Raw genomic sequence first — 19,574 nt, 5'->3', positions numbered from 1 at the left:
TTTTTTTTTTTTTTTTTTTTTTTTTTTTTTTTTTTTTTTACCCTTTTCTCCCCCATCCTCTTTTTTGATCAAAACTGAACTTAAAATAGAAGAGGAAAAGGGCTTGCATAAATATCTGACAGCTGCTCCGAGCTTTCTCGCTAGCGCAGTAAGCAGCAGAACAGTGAAGAACCTGATTTTTTAGCTTAGTCAGAGAACCTGTTTTGGCCCCTTTATTAGGATTAGAGACTGGAGAAGGTGCTGGCAAAGCAGACAGGGAGGTCTGGGGACCTAAGTGTCTTAAAAGAGACCATGATCTCGGGAGAAGGCCGAATGAAAGGGAAAAGGATAAAGGACACTAAGGGGGGTGACAATGGAAAAGCTGATCTGAGGCTGTCCCCTCACTGGGAGGAGGCCATGGGAAATTTCACCTCCACCCAGTTCCTAATGGGGCACGCAGTGATGCAGGAGAGGTCACAGCTCCGTGCTTTTAGGACAGGCTTTTGCCCTTTTCATACCCTTCATCACGAGGGAGAGGGCGGCGGATTTTCCAGGACAGAGTTTCAAACATCCCCATCTCCCCCCAGTACTCAGTGCCGGGGCAAACAGGTGAATTTCAGGGCGCGTGCAAAGGTGGAGAGAGAAGAGGTGGGATTTTAAGGGATCGTGAACAGCCCTTTCTCAGTGACAATCCCAACACCTATGGCCCCAGTTTTTCAGCAGCTCCTCCCAAACCAGCTACAGGAAAGCAGAGACATCACTAAACGGGACAATCAATTTGCACGGGAGATAACAGCCTGGCCCGCAGCACGTTATCTTCTGAGAGAACAATCCCTTTGTAGTCCTAAACTGAGATTCGTCTTCCAGATTGCAGTCGCATCAGATGGAAACCAAAACCAGAGCAGCCACAAATTGATTGCCTTTTCTAATTGTCGCTTATCTGGTGTTCAGCCCGTAGGAATATGCATCGTAAAGGCCCCGTACGAAGTGGGAATTTGCTTCAGTTCCAGCCAGCACATTGAAAGATTTGGCCAGGGACTCCTGGCTGACATCTGCCAGCACGCAACAGCAGCTTTGTCAATCACAAACACCTAAAGGCATTTTCCTGGGAAACTCCACTGTCTAAGCTGAAAGTTTTAATTCTAAACAGAACAAATGAGTTCTTTTATCCCCTTGAAAGTGTTGGGAAACTGATACAGGCACTATAAGGCCTGATCCACGAATTGATGGTGGATATCAAGCAACTAACATCTCAGCTGGAACACAGAACAAAAACATCAGGACTTGGGTCCTGTTCTGCCTGTGCTAAATGAGCCAGGATAGGATAATAATGCCCACAAACCTCATTTCAGTATTAGCAGAATTTAATCTTGCATTCTTTTCATTCAAAACTTCAAGACTGGGCTCTATACAAAATAATAAAAAACCCTCTCTTCCCCCCCTCCCCCTCAAAAAACAAATAACCAACCCTCCAAAAAAATCCCAAACCCATTAACTTAATTAAAAAAAACAATGGAATTTATGAAGCCTGCCGTGATTTTCAAATCCATCCTTGGTAATTTTAGCCTGATTTAACAAGGTGACATTTCCACAAACACACTGCATATGCATGGGCGTGAGCACATTTCTGATCATTTTAATTCTCTGGGCACCTTCAGCTGTGTCTGATGGAGGCATAAATGCCTCAGAGCTCCCCATCACCCCAGCTTTGTGAAAAATAACTTGCTAGCAAGGACAGTTGTTAGAAGACAACCCTAAAAAACCCCTCCACTCAAATCCTACAGCATCTGAGCACCCCACACTGGATACCAGAGGCTCCAGGGGAAGAAAGGGGAAGGGAGAGAAGGGAGATGTCAAATGCCCCAGTTGTGGGAAAAGCTTCAATTGCAATTAACAATTGCCCACAAGACACAAATCTGTGGGAAACCAGGCTTTGTTAATCCCTGTGCTCAAGGAAATACTTATTCGTACCCTGAGGAAGGGGCCCGTTTCCTGCCAGCTGCCTTCCCACTGAAGGGACCCGGGTGGGTGTCTGCAGGCCCCGCGTGCACCATGGCAGCATCCAGCCACTCACTGAGACCTAAATATTTCAGACTTGGCCGGACATGATACACCAGTAATTTGAAGCTTGGTCTCTTGTGATATTTAAGACACGGCTGGACAAAGCCTGAGAAAAGTGGAAACCAACCTGGGCTATTCAGAAGGGCGGGCTGAAGGAGCGGATAGATTTTGCCAGTTTTATCCTCATTCTTCCACCTTTTGGCCAATTTATCTGGGAAGTACCATTCTCCCCCAGTCACACCCTGTCCTTCACCACAGTAATCATGCTTTCCAGCTGGTGGCCATTCTTTGAAAGCTCTGATGTTGCAGATTGCTTTAGCTGGGGAGCTACCAAGGGGTCTACAAGACGATGGTGACTCCTGGATAGCTAACGAGAAGCTAATCCAAAGAGTTTACCAAAGCTTTGAAAAGCTTTTAGCAATCTTATACCAGGAAGCTCCTGATTTCTCAGCTGAGATTGCCTCTCCTTATGGAGAACTTACGCTGGCTGATGGGTATTTGCAGGTATTATTTTGAGGGATTTCAGAGCTGTGCTGAAGCCTCTGAACTACCACATAGCTTTCATACGAGAAAAAGGAGCATGGAGTAATAGGGGAAAAATGCTTAAACCTTTTCCAGAAATCACAGGCAAAAACTGTGGTCTCACTTGAAATGCTCACCATGCCTGGATTGAGGGTAGCTAAGACCTCCTAAAGCTCCAGGGTGAAGGCCAGCTGGTTACCAGCTCTTCACGGACAACTAGAGGTGTGGGTGCACCGATGTCATACTCGAGTCCACGTCACAGAAACCAAAATTTACTTCTTTGGGGCAATTGTGCTTTGGGGCTACTGGAGCAACAGTGTAGCCCAAAGTAGTGAACAATAGGGGGAAAAAAAATCAAGGCAGGAAGCTTTTGAGAATGCTCTAGTTCTAAAAATAGCCTGGAGTTTTGGTTATTTTAGTGTACAATGCCACCAGGCAGCCAGCTCACACAGCAAAATCTGCAAACTCATTCCCTTCACACCAGCTCTGCACTTCAGCGTGGCTTCCGGGAATAAAAGTGCAAATTTGGGCAAGGATGCAAAGAATGCAGAGTTGCTCAGCTACTCTGGTTATGAGAAGCAGTGGAAGGCCCTAATACAGGCACAGAATCCCATCTAAATATATAGACAGAAACTGAGAATAGCCTGCGACAGCCCTGCTCCGAAAGCCCACTCCATGCTCTCGGAAAGCCTCCCTGACTTCAGCAGGCTTTGGGTCATGCCCTGTCCATACCGAAGGGCATGTTAAATTGGGTTTACAATAGCCCTTTTCCACCCGAGCTGTCCGACGGGCAGGCAACGCCTCCAGGAACCTATTGACTTTTTTTTTTTTTTTTTTTTTTTTCAGAGGCTACGAGAATAAAATTACAATTTGGAACTGAAATCGCCGCCGTGGCTGTGATGGAGACCAGTGCTATTTAGGGATTAGATTAACACAGAGACTTTATGAAGCATCAGCTGTATGGCCGCTGTGAGTGAATCAGCAGGCTGTTAGCCTGGGGACCAACTGTTAATTGAAAAGGGGGGGCAGGGAGGGGGAAGGAAGGCTGGAGTTTCATATCTAACAGTTAAATACATTTCAGTCGCTGGTCCAAACTGTTCAAAGGATTTGCCAGAGTTGTGCTTGCCTTCCCATCCCCCCGGCAGCCGCTCAGCCTCAGCTTCCTCATTAAAAAGGCTGAATAGAGCTGCATTTTTTTTTATTTTTTTTTAAGCACTTTTCTCCCTGCAAAGGCAGTAGCAGCCCTGGCATCCAGGCAACCCTGCTCCCTTCCCAAATTCATCTGTAGGGTCTTTACCTGCATGGTAGAAAGCTTCTTGTCGTAGCAAAATTGATCATTTTTTGGTAGGTGGTGCATGTACTGCAACCCAGCAGCTGTAAAACACATCCTAACACCTCTGGATACCATGGGACCTGGCACAGGCTGAGCACAGGTGTCCTCAGCAGAATTAAATAACACAAAATCTGCACGCTTACATTCCCCGAGACACTGCCGTGCAGGGGAGCTGTACTCCTTGCACACCCTGCCCATTTTTAGGGGAAGAAAATAGGTGACAGCACACGGCCAGAGGTCCATCAGGTATCCTCTGAGCGACCTATTCGGTATCAGAAAGCATTTAACACACAAAGTTCTGTCATCTGTTAAACAAGGTGAGCTTTTCAGCACAGTAATGGGTAGAAACAAGAGGCACGAGAACAGGCTGTGAATTTCTGGGCAAGAGATGCCTCGCATAAAGTTTTTCTTGCAATATATTATGTAGCTGCCTGAAGTCTCTATGGGTTATATTAGAGCCCTAGACAGTTGTCTGACAAATTCCTGGTAAACAAAGAAGACAAAGCTGGAACTCAAGCTATGTGCGAGTCTATTTATGTTTGTTAGTTGCAAGTTATTTCTTCAGTAAATGATTCCTGCTAAAGAAACATACAGATTTTTAGTTCAACGTGCCTGCAACAAAGTGCCTCTGTGCCCTTACACAGAAAAAACAATTGTCATTTCCCAGCTTATGTTGGTCAGATCCAGCCATTCTCATGTGTCAGAGGTTTAAAATGCATCTTCAAGAGATTTTATCTGCAACAGTTTCTTTATTTTTTTATTTTTTATTTTTTAAATAAAAGAAGCCTAACCAGGAGTTGCTGCACTGAACATGTTTCCAGGAAATTGGGAGCACTCATCACTGCAAAGTTAATCTCTCCAAGCATAACTCACTTCCAACTAAGTTATGACACAAATGAACACTACGATGGACAGCAGCTTTTGAGAAATACACATACATAGGCTACGTGATATGGTTAGCACATGGTACTGTTGAACACGCAATAAAATTTGATTTTACCCTATTTACATTCACGTGCTGATTCGGTTTGCCTTTTTCTTTCTAAGAGGATAAATGCAAGCCAAGCCGATGAGTTAATTTTAACCACAGAGTGCAAAACACGAACACAAGAAATAAAAAGGACAGTATCTCTTCTCCCCCCAGCACTGCTGAGTGTATTTAATTCACAAAATTTGTTCAAGGAGAACCTTCTGATCTTATTTTACAGAGGGAAAAACTGATGGACAGATGTAACCAGAACTCAATGAGGTCTGAGGCATCTTGCCCCTTGACTGATCACCTGTAGATCAAAATCCCTTCCTAGAGGCATGGCCAGAACCCCAAATCCCCACTGCTCCCCTATTTCATCACTGCATCCCCCTTTCTCCCAGCACAGGAACATCACTCCGGCATCCCAAATTCTGGCCTCCTTCCCCCCTCACCCTCCTGACAGTGCTGCTTATTGCTCTTGAAGCCCCAGCTGCTTCGTCCTTATCAATTCCAAAATCATCTTCGGTGACATTCTAACAAAGCTGTTTGCCTTTGCATCCTCGAGCATATACGATGCAACCCCTCCCACACGCGCTTTTGTTCCGAGCCAGCCGATAACTGGGAGGGGAGGCAGCGCTTCAGCCTCCCACCCAGAGCGTTTCTGTGGTCCCAGCTTCCGCACAACATAACGGCATGAAAGGAGCAGGGAGGCAGCTCTGCTCCCTGCCTCTGCACTCAAAGGCTCAGCGACTCTTGTGTCAGCAGAGCTGTGGTAAGCCACATGCCGCTGCTTCAGTTCAAAGCATCGTTCCCGGGAGGATGGCCAGCAACATCCCAAATTGAAACCACATACTTGATAGCGAGCACCCTAATCAGCCTCATCTCAAACTTAGCACATATTAGCTCATCAAAAAAAAAAAAAAAAAAAAAAAAAAAGAGAAAAGCTATGGGAATCCAACCGGGCTCCTTTCTTGGGGGCCCAGCTCAGCAGGTAGTTTGGTGCATGCTTAGCTTCATCATCGGGTGCAAGCCAACTGCTTCCCAAGGGCCAGGCTCACAGCACAGCACAGAAGATCCTGCTTTCCGCCAGCCTTTGGGGTCTGGAGAATCCAGGTCCTTCTCTGGATGATGCTCACATTGTGAAAGGTCTCTCTGCACACGGCTGCACGTGTCCTCCCTCTTGGGTAGGGCAGATTTTGGCAGGCAGGCCACCGAGCAGTGCATGTGTAGCTTATTAAAGCCAGAGCCTTTTTCACCTAATCAGCTCTGGAAGTTTTTGAAATAAAACATAAAAGCCCTCTTCGTTTTTATCTCAGGTCTTACGGAAACGTGCCAGCAAAGGACAAAACACAGGTGGGGTACAACAAGGTCTCCAAGAAATGATTTCTGCTTTATGTGATACTTCTTAATGGAGCCACGCGATGCAGACACACCACGCTACACGTTGCCCTCTCCCCTTCAACAAATTTGGGCTGGAGCTGAGCTCTCCAGTCCCTGGATGCTGGCACGGCAGCAACCTGAGTGCATATCCTCCACGCAGAAGCGAGAGGGGCTCGGAGGGGCTGCGTGGCGACATGGGAGGTAGAAACACACCAGCTGTGAATTTGAATGGAGCTGCTTTGCAAGAGAGCAGAACGCTGCTGCTATATTTGGCTAGTCCCTGAGAGATTTTGCTGGGAAGGAGCATCTGTTTCATTTGATGCGGTGCCCATCACCCCCTAAACGACAGCATCTTGCAACCAGCCATCACCAAGAGCAGTACGAGAGGGGACAACCTGTTGCCAGCCTACAGGGGATGACTGGGGGCTGCCTCTCAGAGGATGGGGATGCTCTTGGCAAGATGGGGATGCTCGGGTTTGGTTCACCATAAATAGCCCTTCCTACCTGAGCTGGAGGGCTCACAGCAAGACAAAGCGACACGCTGCATCACACCCACCAGGCTGGGTGGAAAGCACTGAGCTGTGCCTTATTCTTCGCCCGGACAAAGACGTGACCCAACAGCAAAACCTGTTTTTCCATTAGCTTCATGTTGTGATGAACGTGTGAGCGATACCGTCCCCTGCTCTACCTATTTCATCTTGGGGCCGATCCAAGGTGCTAAGTGTCTTTAAATTACAGTAGGGAAGAAAGGAGCAGGCAGCCACCTACAGAAACCCGATAGCCGCCTGCTGGAGCTGTAAACCACGTCCACACGCAGCTCTCCCTCCCCAGAGGCCACAGGTTTGTCCTTTCCAGTCACCTCACGCTTCCCCCCCCTCCGAAATTCATCCAAAATTGCAGAACCAGTGCAAGGAACCAGACTTTTTGGAGCATCCAAATTGAAGTATCCTTGTTTCTGAGTGCTTTCTGTAGACCCAATACTTGCTACGATCACGGCACAGATTTCAGCATAAAACCACTGCTCTGCCACAAAACAGAATTACAAAGCAATGTCACACTGCCTGAGCCCAAGGCAACACTTGGGAGCCCAGAAGGGCATTTTGGGGCTATCTCACTGTTCATGGATAGAAACAGAGCAGCGTGAGCAGAAGGGACACGTCCTACAGCACTAGAGGCTTGGAGGTCCCACGCAGGGCGGCCACGGCACAATCATACCTAGACGCTCACCGCAGCTGGAGCTGGACATCCCATGCTGGTCCCAAAACACAGCTCGGAGGGGGAATCAGGGCGAGAGCGAGCAGCTTCCTCCCAATAGATGGCAGCAATGCATGGAGACACGGGCGCTTCTCCCAGCCCTCGCCCAGATCAGCCCTAGGTGAGCGGCCAGGCGGAGGACACGGCCTCCGCTTGCGAGGCAGCGGCCAAGTAGAGGCTGGCCACCAGACCCCGCAGCCTTCCCTCCCGAGCTGCTGCTCCTGCTTCGGGATTTGTGCCTTGAATGCGAGCCTCTTCCTCTCCCCAGCCCTCCTGTCGCCCTCCCCTGCTCCGTCCTCCGTGACTTTTGTTCGGCGGCGGAGGCTACGAAACGGGCGGCCGAGGACGAGGCCGTCTTGGCGAGCACAAGCACTAGATGTACTCTGAAAATAGACCGTGTCAATGGAGCTGGGGTTTTGTTGCTAAGTGTCCCTAATCGAACTCTTTGTGACTTAATCACGCTTTTGGCAGCGGCAGGAGAAACAAGCAATGAATCAAGTTATTGTATTTCCTGGATTTTTACTCCGCTATTGTAGTGTGCGACCCCAGTGAATATGCCGACTCCGCTTCTTCCCTCGGGTTAATTCCTGCAGCCCTCTGAGCCCAGCCAAAAGGATTTTTTTTTTTTTTTTTTTTTTTTTTAATTTGAAAGCGGAGTTTCGCTACCACTATGCGGTATATAATGGTTGAAAAATCTCATCTAGGACTTAAATCTCTGCAGGAGGAACAGGGGCAAGAGCAGAAAGGGAAAACGGAAAAGGTTCAGACATGTTGCAAGCCGGGAAACTGGGGAAAGAAAAAGCAGTAAGAAGTTGCTTTACAAATACAGGCCTCCTACTTTGTTAACACATTTAAGTAATGTTAATTGCAGTGCACTGCAGTATAAAGAGGCATTTGTAATTGATTAATCTATGTTTGCCATTTTCTAATTAAAGAGAAAAGAAATCCTAATTATTCCACTCTGTACTAGGCAGCGGAACAGTCATTACGGAATAAGCAATTTTCCCTCCTCAGACACTGGGTTCCCCTATTCTCCCACGTTACATAAAACCCTCGCCACACAACGCTGCCTGCAGCACGGCCGATTTCTGCTTGTTAGGCACCGCCAGCATCGCTGGGCTCCACAGCATCCCACTGTGCGGGAGCAGGGGGAGCGGGCTGCGAGCTTCGGTTCAAGCTCCAGACCTTGCACAGGATGATTCTGTGAGATTTTCCAGCCCCCACCTCATCCCTATAATTAAATCAGAGGGAATGATGGATTTTGGGACCCACTCCCATCACTGCATCAGTGCAGGTAGATTGGAAAGAAATTGAGAGGGTCATTAGAAATAAAAAAGTGTGCGTCCTAATAGAGGGCCTGGGTCAGGTGGGAAGAGATGGCATTAAGCTTGAGCTGCTGCTGCTTTGTTCTGCATCATTTCACCAACAGATAAAGGCAGAAACAGCATTCGGTGTCCCCAGGGTGGAAATCACAACCTGTGGTCCAGGGTGATGGAGCCAGCTCCAGCCGCTGTTGCTGCTCCTGACTCTCTCCCAAGAAAAAAAAACACTCAGCCTGAGTCCAGCTCCCTGTGCCGATCCCTCTGAACTGCTCCACATCTTCTCCCATCCCCTTTTTTTGCACCCCAAACTACCGTGATCCTCTCCCCCTTGCTTGAGGAGAGAAGACTGTGGTCCTAGAAGTGCAGAAAGGGGAAAAGCCTCCAGGAATATTGGAGGTGCTGAGTCTCTCCTCACCCCAAAACGTTGATGTCTACAGTAAAGATGAGGAACACAAATGCAGAGATAGGTATGCTATTTCAGTGATGTAGAGGCTAGCTGATGGAGAAAGCTGCAAGGAGAACAGGTTCTCCCCTCCATGGCTTAAATAAGGCAGGCTGGAACATTTTGATTTGGAAGACGTGCTGGTGGCATGGTTCCTACTGATAAACCCTACACCGCTGCCTGACCTGAGAAGCTGGGAAAATCACAATACGCTCGTTTGCTGCAATCACACACCTGCCACACAAGTCGTGGCCATCTCAGCACACGTCTCCAGGAATGGTTAAACCACACTGCACCTGTGGCACAGGTAACGGGACTGGCTGATTTTATTCAAGCTTTTCTGTCCCTGGTTCCTGTAAAGGCCCAGCTGGCACTGAGGGGACGATGCTGATCACGCACCACCCAGCTCAGAGCAGAGTTTGGAGCTCTTGCTGCAGAGGTACTGTGGGGTTGGGCTGTAACTTTTTAACTTTTCATGATTTTTTTTTTTTAAATAAAGCTTTGAGAGAAAAAAATATTTCATAATTAGACTCATTATTCCAAGATATTGTTGAAGACACGTAGGAGGATTTTTAAAAAGAGCTTAGACATGAATAAAGATAAAGAATATGCAGTTTTAAGCCAGGCAAGGGTTTAAAAGGGAACATAAAACCCTCATGCTTCAAATTGAGACCCATTTTTAATAATTGGGGGCTGAGAGGAGTACTATTTTCTGCCAAGCACCAATGTTCTCCTCCTTGCTAGCACATCTTAACTGGTAGAAGAAAGTTGTTGTCAATCTCACACGGAATCATTATTCCCAGCCTCAAAGCAGACCCAATGCCATGACTTACATTACACAAAAAGCACAGAAGTGACAGAATGGGAGGGTTTTAAAGTAAAGCTCTTTCAGGGCAGATGAATAAAACATGGTGAGACTAAGTTTCTGCCCCTTGGCTGAAGCAGGTCCTGGAAAAAAAATAAAATAATAAAGGAAAAATAAAAAATGATGCCAGAAGTCAGGTAGATGACAAGGATGGAATCAGCACAGGGTTAGTGCCCAGCTTTTCCTGTACTAGTATAGCAGAGGCCCTAAATAATTGCAGGTATCTGTTGTGCTAGGTGCTGTACAACCCCCTAGACATTGCCGATATGATGATTTTGGTATTTACAATAAAATGAACTACTTGAGCACAGGAGGTGCTGTTGCCTCCGAGATAGAAGCGGCCAGTTCAGGCGCAGAGAGATTGAAGATCCAGTTCCCTGTATCCATACATGTGTATTTAATTTTAAGCATGAGTAATCCTTTAAATCACAGACTTTAAGGAACCACTCATGCTTAAAATTAAGCGCACATGTGCATGCTTGCAGGGTCAGGCCTGGAAGATGACTTGCCTCAGTTTCCACCTGTTAGGGGAGCGTCCCTTTTCACGTTGCCATTTTGGCCATTTGGCCCCGTTTCAGCTCCGTATTGCAGCACCCAGGCCTGCGTGTGGCACAGCAGCTAGGACACGCTGCTCCTTGTGCTGGGGCTTGAGAGGTTCCTTTTATACAAGTAATACAATTAGTCCATTATCAGCAATCTCCTGAAGAAGCAAAAAAACTAGAATTGAAAACGCGGGGAGTAAATCAAATAGAGCCTCTGCCATCCTGATTCGGTGCCAAGGGAGCTCAGAGGTGAATTTTCACCCCCCCCATCAGCTGGATTTGGCTGTGTCATGCATAGATGAAGCCCATGGCATCTCCCCATAGATCAGGGAAACCAGGAAAATAAAAATTTCCTGCCAATGCCAGCCAAAGGCCTCCTTGGAGAGGAGGCATCAGGGGGACATTGGAAGCCTCTGGGGCCAAGTACCAGCACTGCCCGTGGGGTGGTGGTGGATCCCCCACCTTTCTCTAGGGACAGATAAAAGGGATCAGGATTTGTCCTGAGATGAATAACTGCTTGCTTTTAAGTGGCAGGGAAGACTTTGGTTGGAAAGCTCCTGTTCTGCATCTGTGACGGCATGCCTGAGAACAGAAGCAAGACTGCCGCTTTGTTGCCTTATTTTGCGGAGTTACAGACCCTTCAAATAAATAATTCCAGGTACGACCTATGCCTGGAGCTCCCTGCCCTGCTGATAACACATCTGACATCTCCTCTAATGACTAAAACAGTCCTTTATCATCTTGGGCTGTTATTATTACCTGCCTTCCCTCCATGAGCAGGCTTACAATGTCCCTGTGATTAAGATACGCATATTTCATAATTTCAGGCACACTCTTATTCTGGCAAATGTAGTATCTGAAGACCAGCCAGCCCATTAACTGTACATTTATGGTTAACTAAATTTGGATAAAGGACTTATTTGAACTGAAAATTGAATTTTATTTGTTCCCAAACTGAGCCAATGTTTGCATGGAAACAAAAATATCCTGTAAATGATACACCAGAATATTCGCACTGCAAAAGTCACGGCTAGCTCCACACTACGCAGCAGCCACAGGACTATAAATATTCATACAATTCCCAATCAGTATTTCAGAGCAAGACACAAGCAAATCGGTGAGGCATTATGAGACCCATGGCCTATTTCTAGCTGTGCTGCACAATGTCGGGCAATTTATATAATTTTTGTGCCCCTGTTTTTCCTTCCTTTCCTCTGTCCATCTTGTCTATTCTTAGTTGAAGCTGCTCAAGAGGAAAAAAATGTGTTACAACAGTTCTTAGAGATCCCACCTGAGCTCAGGGCTAAATTATACCAGACCTCAGACAAGGCAGCAACCAACAGAAGCACCACGGGCAGCCTGGGGCCAGGACAGCCAACCAAGACCATAAACAAGTTGGGTTTTGTTTTTTGGAAACCACCTCTTTCCTTGGGTGAATCAAACCACTCAAAGACACAAACACCCAGCAAATCAGATGCACCCAAAAACCTCAGACAGAGCTTCGCATATCACTGAAAACCACTATGAGCAGTTGCTTTTGATGGCCTACCATTTTTTATTTTTTTTAGAATAAAAAGATGAGCAATAATGAAAATTACAAAATGACCAAAAAGAAATAAAAAACCTTACCACTTAGAGGGAATATAAGCCCATAGGAACCAGCTGGCAAACAGCTACCCCAGCAGAAACACAATTTTTCCCTTTCCCATCCCAATTTAAAGGGCCTGAGGGCAGGTAAACAGGGAAATGCAACTCAGGCTCGATTTTTATTTCTGTAATAAAAATAATAAAAAAGAAAATAATAAAATGGGAAATTCTAGACCCCACAGATCTTCATTTCACTGCATCTTGTGAGACTATGAATTGTTACTTTGCTCAGGGAGTACGAGACAAGTTGGAGTATGATAGATACATGGCTAACAAATCTGGATTATGTAAGTGGAGGAAGAACACTACATAATAACAGGGTGTATTGGTAAAGAAGACCGTGGATATGTTTTCCTATATGAGGCTTGCTTTATTATTTAGGAAAATGCACGTGGACACTCCTCTGGTCTATTGAGGTGTTTCACTGATCCTGGACTTGGTTTTCTTTACGGACACTGCCATGGCCTGCCCTCAGCACATTTCTCAAAGGGGATTGATGGGATCTGACAGTGGATGTGCTGAACATTTCTCAAAGGGGATGGACAGGAGATCTGTCAGTGGATGTGCCTCCAGTCTTCCTAGTGGAGGCTGTGCTTTGACCTCTGGACGAAATGCTTCTGAACATCTTCAGAAGTGCAAGAGCATCATCCCAGCACCAAGCCAGCACTGGCTGTGTAACGAGCGATGTGTGATGGAATTCCATCCTCATTCTGTGCCCAGTTGGTTCTTTTTACTCTGCTCACTGTCAGAGGCTCTCAGCCTGCCCTTGCCTTCTCCCCGTGCCAAACACAGGATGCAGGAACGAGGGGGGGAAATAACAGAACTACTGTCCTTTTAGTGATTTAGAGAAAGAGCGAAACTGTTGAAATCCTCCCATTGTTAAGCAGGTGATTCATCCCTTACCTGTCATCACATTCAATTTCAAGAGGATTTTCTCCTCCTCTGCCTTTACGCTCCATCCGACGGGCTGGGAGCCCTCCTGAGCAGATGTAATCCCCAGGTACAGCAGTGCGAGCGGCTGCTCCCAGCAGGATCTGTCCGTGACTCTGTTTCATAGCCCTGAAATGTCACCAGAACATAGTTCTCGGCAGAGGGAACTAAGTGAAGGAAACCACCAAGAATTTGGCTCCACATTATCACCCAAATCACTACTAAATTATCTACTTTGTTTTAAGAAAGAAGTACTTGGAGCAAAGAAAGACAAGGAAGTTCATCCAAACCCTTGATCTGAATCCCCTTTGGGCACAATAAAAATATGTTCTGGCTTTCTATTCCTTTATAGATTGTAGGCAATGAAAGCTTCAAGTTCACCAACCCTCCACAGTGCTTGGCTTCAATCAGCATAGATGGTATCTGGGGCTTTTGGAAAAAAATTAAAAGGGTTGGAAGATGTCTGCAGCTCTGACACGATTATTTATGGGCCTTCAATGAGCGTTGGCTGGAAAAATAATCAAGAGTGGGAAGTGAGGGGAAAAAAACAAGACAATGAAGCTCAAAAGGCTTCATTTTGCTACTACAGAACCCCACAAAACTGAAGGGGCTTCTGGCCCTCTGTAGGCATCCACAGGGTTCGCTGCAAGCTCATTGTAAGAATTTAAATATACAGAGACAGGGCTCATTTTCGACCTCAAGAAAAACAAAATAAAACCTAAATCATTGATCATATTGGGAGTAACAGTCACCTGAGGCAGCCTGGCTGAACGCCTTATGCCTGCATGGGTACAAGCCTCTAACTTTCAGTTCACAGGTGCTTTGTAGCCTGAAATAATAGAAAAGGGTCTGTCAGTTAAAAAGCTGAAATTAGGTTTCTGCTCAGCAAGGGAATAAGCAGGGGAGGTGACAGATCCATATTTTCCCATATTTCGGAGCAGACAGAGGTTTTGCCAGGCCAGTGCAGCCCCTAATGGGCAGCACAGAGAGCCCGAACAACCACAGAGCCCAGCAGAAGCTCCAGCTAAATCAGGGCTGAAGTGGGACAAGCAGAGCCTTGTGCTCTTCTTCTCCCCAGAGATGCATCTACCCATGGAGAGAACAGCATCCAGAACAGTAGAAGGCAACTTTCCACAGTCTCCAAGCATATTACTGGTGGAGAAGCTATTAAAAAAAGCAGATTTATGGCCTCTGCTCCAGCAGCCCTTTGGCGATTCCTTGTTGAGTCGCAGACAAATGTGCTCTGAGACCTGCGGGAGCGCTCGGAGCAGCCTCTGGTGTTGGTGAGGCTGAGCACGGAGAGCAGCACAGCCCAAGGTGGAGTAACAGTAGCTGAAACTACTACAGGGTAGGATCCTAGAGCCTACGGAGAAGGTGGGGCTGAGAGCCCTTCCAGAGAACTGAGCAGGCTTTGGCAAGATAAACAAACAGTAGTTATTCACTTCTCGGGAGAGACTTAAACAGGATTCAAGAGTTTTCTCATGGCTCCACAAACAACTGTCGTTATCCAGAGCTCATCTCTGTGTCAAACTGAGGTTTTTTCTCTCCCCCCCCCCCCACCTGGTGGAAGGAGGAGGGGAAAGGGTTCCCCATTATCTTATTTCTTCGTCTCCCAGGACTTGTCTTTACTTTTCTCCTATTTCCTTAATGCAGGGGGAGAGAAGGAGAGAGAGAGAAAAAGGAAACAAAAAAGTTCTCCATGGAGAATTCAATTCAGCAGAATTACACTGCTCTTACGTCCGCTTCGAGGCTCTCTCCCACGCACAGCCTGTGGCTTCCAGCACAATATCTGCACAGCCCCAGCACTGTGTCAGCTTTGATAAGAGCCCCTGTGTAATCAGTGCAGTACCAGTTATCCGGCTACAATACTGTATGATTTCCTCTTGTGGCTTCTTCATTCCTGTTTATAATTAAAGAAGGACTTCTTGCCATGCCAAAGGCTATATAAAAATAAGTAATAAGTAATAAAGCGATGGCACGGATCCAAGAGCTTGCTGCTGCCGCTCTTGTTCTTGCAACATGGTAATATCCAGCAGTGGTTAATAGCATTAAGGTTCTGGGCCTTGATTAGACTATTTGCTTTTAGCAGCTATGGGAGGATGCAGCCAGCCTAGGTGAAGAAAAGGGCTGATGTGGTTTAGGATTACTGGATATTCAGCCTTTATATTTAGCAAAAAGTTGGATCATTTGCTGGGCTTTCTTGACGGTATTGTGTTCACTCTGCAGCAATCAAGTTGGCCTAGAGTCATAAGCAGGGCAGGTGGTTAGAAGCTCAACCCTGGAGCCAGAACTTGTTCCATCCATTAATTATTTGTGTTGGATAATTAGCACGAGCGCTATGGAAATCGTGGCCCCATTGTGTAAATACATATGGTGCCCCCAAGAGCTTCAGATTTAAATAGCCAAGAGAGACAATGGGCAAATTAGCCCGTGCTACACAACAGGTCATCAGAGCCAGCGGTCCCACCCGACTTCCCATTTTCCAGGACAAAGTGTTCTCTTCATTAGCCCATGCAACTTCAAAGTGCTGCAACTCACAACCCCGCTTAAAAATTCCTTATCTCCCTCCAAGTGCCTTCAGTCCCTGTCTCTTAGCCCAAAGGACAAAGGGATGAGGAGGAGGTGTCCTGTGCCATGCTATTTCTTTAACCCTGCTTGTGGGAGAAGCTCCTTCACAAACCAGCCTTGCTCTGTTGCATGTGGGAGAGAAATTCTCTTCCTAACCATGTACATTTGTGGGGCGTAGCTATTGAGCAATGCACTGTTATGTATTCTGTGTTCTTAAGTAACTTCTGAAGGCTTTGCGAAATCAGCACAGGGCTGGGGACGGCGGACACCCAGGCAGTCACTCCTCCAGGGACACTGCAGGTGCTCCCATTTTGCAGGGGAGGGTCTAAGATGGAAGGACTGGATTATTTAGGGTCCTGGATTAGTTAAGGCCATAACCACAAGACCATTTGACTGCATCTGGCATCCTCTTGCTAAGGGAACCATGCTCAGAACAGGCACAGGATGGGACTTACCCAAGCAGTACTAAAGAACATTTAAAACGCTTGTGTAAAAAACTCAGGGAGGTTTCTGCACCTGTCTCCAGCATGTTTTATCTGCTGACCTCACTGGGATGAACTCGCTCAGGGAGTAGCAAAGATTCCCAAACAAAGGCTCCTACCCATTCCGATTACACATGAAAAACATCGCTCCCCGCCACTCTGAGTCACTCCTCGGCTGCCGAGCCAAGCCTAACCAAACCCCACCAGCCCAAGAGCCTGGGGAGGGGGTTCCCTGCCTTTGATATCTTTGGCTAGAAACAGCCTTCCCCTTTCTCACACCTGAGAAAACATTCTGCAAAGAGTCTCCTTTCCTTTCGCTTTGCTGCTGTCTTTAAGACTCCCTTTTCTTCCTTTACTGAGTCTGCTTTCCTTAATAAAAATGTAAATATGGTGCAGCTGTGCAACTGCAAGGCTCTCAAAATACTTAATAAAGATGGATCAGTTAAACTTACAGTCCTGCATGAGGCAGAGAGGCATGGAAGTGCTTCTTGGAGCCATCTTCTATTGCTATGAAGAGCCTTTTCTCATGCACTGTAGGCATTATCTGGGTTACTGAGAGCCCTCAAATTTTGCCCGTCTCAGCTGGTGCCCTCCTCTGATGGAGGCTCCCTTACAAATGTTGCATATGGCCACCAGAAAAAAGGTACTTTCTAGGTACATTCCCCTTCTAAAAGAAATTACAGTCATCTGGGGTGAACGGCAAGCAGAAGGGACTGGATGAGACTGGTAACAGTTCGGATCGTGCCTTTAGGATGGCCCTTATTTTATTACCATTATTATCCCTCTACTTCTGTGTTTAGGAGGCTCTGGAGTATCAGGTTGCTTAGAAAAGTTTCCATTATTAGGCCTGATTTTCTACTCATTTAGGAAGACACAATGCTGAAATTGTTGGAGCTGCATTACTGTAAATCCTTCTGGAAGCTCAATTCAAAGCCCATTGTGGTTAAGGCCTCAGCCATTCAAGCACTCTGCCTTAGACCAGAGGTGTGATGTGTATCTGTCCTGGCTTCTTCTTAAAGGACTTAGAAGCCCTAACTGGCAGCTTGTTTCGTGCCTTTGATTCATCCTGGTGCTCACGTGCTCAGCACCACGCCAGTCAACCATGTCCCCCTTGGCGCAGAGCTGGAAATAGGGGCTGTTCTCTGCCCTTGGCAGATCTCCTGGGGAAGCTGTCAGGACAGGCTGTTTCTAATTTCTCCACTTTGAGTAAGACTTGCTACTCCAGCATATCCAGCTTGGGCTGAGAAGATAGATGTTAGCCACAGAGCCTCCTTTTTGTGGTTTCCCAAATGTTTTGGTTTGAGACTCCTTTTTCCTTCTCTCCCTGCAAAGATGCAATTTTATTCTGGAGATATGGAAATCTGCAGTGCAAGCTCCTTAAAATACCAGATAGTTTTTGGTGGTGATGGTGGTAGAACAGAACAGATCCTTACTGGTTCAGCTGAAGTTTTCCCAGCTTAAGCCTGCCACAAATATGCAGCTGCTTTCCTGCGAGAATGATCTAAACAAGAGTGGACATGTGGATGCGGCTACTCAACGCCCCAGCCAAACAGAGGGCTTATTCACTGGTAAATCACAACCAGAAGTTACGTACCTGGTTGCCCACTTCTCATTTGTGTTTACTCTCCACTTCTCTCCCAGCCACAGGCCAGGCAACAGCCAGATCCAAACCTCATTGAAATGAAGAGGAATCGTTCCCCTGTTTTCACTGGCCTTTGGGATACAGTGTATTTTTTTAACCAGCTATTTTATTATGTTTGCCATCTTAACTTTAAGGATCTGGCACATCCTTGAAAGAGGTTGTTTTAATGAAAATAACAACCTAAAGCTCCAGGTGGGATTTATCTGTCACATGGATTTACACAGGCCATGGTACGTGGCATCTGACACGCCAGCCTTTAGCCATATCTATCCTCAAATCACCCAGACTAAGGCCACGAATGCCCTGCTGCCTGGAATTGCCTCCAAGACCAGCTTGAGGTCAAATTTGCTCCCTGTCCTCATTGCTTACCTGTTGCTCACCTTCCGATCTGGTTCTGGAATGTCTCAGCAGCTCTGCCTGGCTGGAAATGAGCAGTTGGAGTGAGTGAGGTTGTATCGTGTTCTCCTGCAGATTTTCTCACTTTAGCTCCTCCTAAGAACAAAAAGGATGCAGAGATGAGTTATGGGAAGATGAACTGCCTGTGATGACAGAGAGCAGGTGAGTTCCTGGGCTTGGTGTGCAGAAACCTGCTCCTGAGCTGTCTATTGCCACTAAAATTTGGACAAAACCAGGGAGTCTTGGCAGACAAAGGAGAAGTCCAGTGGCTTATCTTTGTTCAAAATGAGAAGTGATACTGTAGGGCTGTAAGAGCATTTCTAACAGGACAAGCTCTGCAAGGAAACACGATGAAAGCTGTGTTAGATCAAGCTGCAGTCTCCCCTTGGGCATTTTAAGTAATGCAAAGGTAAAGACACGTTCCTGTCTTTTTGACCATGTTCCTTTAAATCCCATCCAGCTGCGCAGATAAAGATGATTTATGGAACATTTCACTACTAATATCACTTATCTCATATTCCAAGAGATGATGACATGTTATCTTAAGCCTTTTTTTCGTACCTGATCACTATGCCTTCCAAACAGATGGACTAATGAAAAGGTTGAGGCTGATGGATACGTGCAATAAGCAGACGGGTCACAGAAGTGTAGAAAAAGCAATAATGCAAGAGCGCAGGCTGCAATTTTCTACTTTGATTCAGGAAGATACAGGTTTTATTCAAAAATCAGGAATCGCCTGGAACAAGAAGAGCAAATGGGTTTGTCACCACTCGCACTGCTTAGTAACAGGATTTCAGAAAGATTAGAGGCTTGGCTCCCTTTATCATGAAATGCCTTTATCGTGTATCTGGTTTCAACAACTGTGTTTGCAGTGAAGATGAAACTAGGTGTTACTGACCAGAAGGAAACGGAGTAATTATCAGGACTATCAAATCTGGGCCTTGAGCAAGTGCAAATAAAATCTGAACAGCTGCTACATTAACTCTGACCACAGCACAGGTATTTTTTATCTTGCTCTAGCATGCAATAGTTATCATAAACTGAGAGGAGATGAATGGACATAAGACAAATCTGACTCTTCAGCACAAGTGAGGTGGGCCAGGGCGGCCTGTTTAATTCTTTTGTTATTAAACATGAAGCAAAGTGCCACTTGTATATCACAGGGGCAGAAATGAATTACAGCTTCCTCTGGCATGATAATAAAAGAATCTAAATCACAACAAGGTCCTGTCTTAAAAA

The 19,574-nt window shown here is 46.4% G+C and overlaps 1 long non-coding RNA gene across 1 annotated transcript in view; it reads right to left on the bottom strand.

Moving 5' to 3' along the window:
• Nucleotides 1-19,574, bottom strand: part of LOC118177455 — a 127,836-nt gene that overhangs the window by 3,778 nt on the left and 104,484 nt on the right. Inside the window, exons 3-5 of the long non-coding RNA XR_004755804.1 lie at nt 18,309-18,431; nt 13,221-13,376; nt 12,300-12,442 (exon numbers count right to left, since the gene is read on the bottom strand). This is a non-coding gene — a long non-coding RNA (uncharacterized LOC118177455). The remainder of the gene's footprint in view (nt 1-12,299; nt 12,443-13,220; nt 13,377-18,308; nt 18,432-19,574) is intronic.

Source organism: Oxyura jamaicensis, chromosome 22 (assembly GCF_011077185.1).
Source record: "Oxyura jamaicensis isolate SHBP4307 breed ruddy duck chromosome 22, BPBGC_Ojam_1.0, whole genome shotgun sequence".
Lineage (NCBI taxonomy): Eukaryota > Metazoa > Chordata > Aves > Anseriformes > Anatidae > Oxyura > Oxyura jamaicensis.
The sequence above is the reverse complement of the archived record's forward strand: the minus strand, read 5'-3'. Positions and strand labels throughout refer to the sequence as shown.